Source organism: Lampetra fluviatilis, unplaced genomic scaffold (genome assembly GCF_964198595.1).
Source record: "Lampetra fluviatilis unplaced genomic scaffold, kcLamFluv1.1 SCAFFOLD_1350, whole genome shotgun sequence".
NCBI lineage: Eukaryota > Metazoa > Chordata > Hyperoartia > Petromyzontiformes > Petromyzontidae > Lampetra > Lampetra fluviatilis.
Genome location: NW_027621143.1, coordinates 1 through 2,500, shown reverse-complemented (window position 1 = coordinate 2,500; position 2,500 = coordinate 1). Strand labels below are relative to the sequence as shown.

The 2,500-nt window shown below is 52.9% G+C and overlaps 1 long non-coding RNA gene across 1 annotated transcript in view; it reads left to right on the top strand.

Annotated features, from left to right (window-relative positions):
* LOC144954851 (uncharacterized) overlaps positions 1-1,409 on the top strand; it is a 4,057-nt gene extending 2,648 nt beyond the window's left edge. Inside the window, exons 2-3 of the long non-coding RNA XR_013641402.1 lie at positions 584-661; positions 1,312-1,409. This is a non-coding gene — a long non-coding RNA (uncharacterized LOC144954851). The remainder of the gene's footprint in view (positions 1-583; positions 662-1,311) is intronic.
* The last annotated feature ends 1,091 nt before the right edge of the window (positions 1,410-2,500 follow it).

Below are 2,500 nucleotides of genomic sequence, written 5' to 3'. Positions count from 1 at the left end.
GAGTGGTGAGTGAGTGAGTGGTGAGTGAGTGAGTGAGTGATTGGTGAGTGAGTGTCTGTGTGTGAGTGAGTGAGTGTCTGTGAGTGAGTGAGTGAGTGGTGAGTGAGTGAGTGATTGGTGAGTGAGTGGTGAGTGAGTGAGTGATTGGTGAGTGAGTGTCTGTGTGTGAGTGAGTGAGTGAGTGAGTGGTGAGTGAGTGAGTGAGTGGTGAGTGAGTGAGTGGTGAGTGAGTGAGTGAGTGGTGAGTGAGTGAGTGAGTGATTGGTGAGTGAGTGTCTGTGTGTGAGTGAGTGAGTGTCTGTGAGTGAGTGAGTGAGTGGTGAGTGAGTGAGTGAGTGGTGAGTGAGTGAGTGATTGGTGAGTGAGTGGTGAGTGAGTGAGTGATTGGTGAGTGAGTGTCTGTGAGTGAGTGAGTGAGTGGTGAGTGAGTGAGTGTCTTCTGTGTGTGAGTGAGTGAGTGAGTGGTGAGTGAGTGAGTGGTGAGTGAGTGAGTGGTGAGTGAGTGAGTGAGTGAGTGGTGAGTGAGTGAGTGAGTGGTGAGTGAGTGAGTGAGTGGTGAGTGAGTGGTGAGTGTATCCCACAGGAAGGCATCGGCACAGCTAAGAGGAGGATCGTGATGGCTTCGCTCTACCTGGGAACGGGAGACATGGAGAGCGAGCTGGTGAGGGGTGATGGGGGTGATGGGGGTGATGGGGGTGGTGCGGGCGATGGGGGTGATGGGGGCGATGGGGGTGATGGGGGTGGTGATGGGGTGATGGGGGTGGTGAGGGTGGTGACGGTGATGGGGGTGGTGAGGGTGGTGCGGGCGATGGGGGTGATGGGGGTGAGTGGGGAGGGTGAGTGGGTGTATCTATTTGTGAGTGAGTGGGTGACTGACTGAGTCACTGACTGAGTCACTGACTGACTGAGTGACTGAGTGACTGACTGAGTGAGTGACTGACTGAGTGAGTGACTGACTGACTGACTAAGTGAGTGACTGACTCAGTGAGTGAGTCACTTAGTCAGTCACTCAGTCAGTCACTCAGTCAGTCACTCACTGACTGCCATGTCCAGGTGGATGCGCTGCGTCAGGCAGTTCGGCGTTCTCTCGCCAGCACAGATCCTGACTGAGTGACTGACTGACTGACTGAGTGAGTGACTGACTGACTAAGTGAGTGACTTACTGAGTGAGTGACTGGCTGGCTGAGTGAGTGACTGACTGAGTGAGTGACTGAGTGACTGACTGAGTGAGTGACTGACTGACTGAGTGACTGACTGAGTGACTGACTGAGTGACTCACTGAGTGACTGACTGAGTGACTACGATGTCCAGGTGGATGCGCTGCGTCAGGCAGTTCGGCGTTCTCTCGCCAGCCCAGATCCTCGCCTCCACATCCATCTGCTACTGGACGCCACACGCGGCTCACGCGGTACAGCTACACACACAGCTACACACACAGCTACACACACACAGCTACACACACACACAGCTACACACACACAGCTACACACACACAGCTACACACACACAGCTACACACACAGCTACACAAACACAGCTACACACACACAGCTACACACACAGCTACACACACAGCTACACACACAGCCACACACACAGCTACACACACAGCTACACACACAGCTACACACACACACAGCTACACACACAGCTACACACACAGCTACACACACAGCTACACACACACACAGCTACACACACACAGCTACACACACACAGCTACACACACACAGCTACACACACAGCTACACACACACAGCTACACACACAGCTACACACACACAGCTACACACACAGCTACACATACACAGCTACACACACACACAGCTACACACACACAGCTACACACACAGCTACACACACAGCTACACACACAGCCACACACACAGCCACACACACAGCTACACACACAGCTACACACACAGCTACACACACAGCCACACACACAGCCACACACACAGCTACACACACACAGCTACACACACAGCTACACACATCAGCTACACACACACAGCTACACACACAGCTACACACACACAGCTACACACACAGCTACACACACAGCTACACACACAGCCACACACACAGCTACACACACAGCTACACACACAGCTACACACACAGCTACACACACAGCTACACACACAGCTACACACACACAGCTACACACACACAGCTACACACACAGCTACACACACAGCTACACACACACAGCCACACACACAGCTACACACACAGCTACACACACACAGCTACACACACACAGCTACACACACACAGCTACACACACAGCTACACACACAGCTACACACACACAGCTACACACACAGCTACACACACAGCTACACACACACAGCTACACACACAGCTACACACACACAGCTACAACACACACAGTTACACACACACAGCTACACACACAGCTACAACACACAGCTACACACACAGCTACACACACACAGCTACACACACACAGCTACACACACACAGCTCACACACAC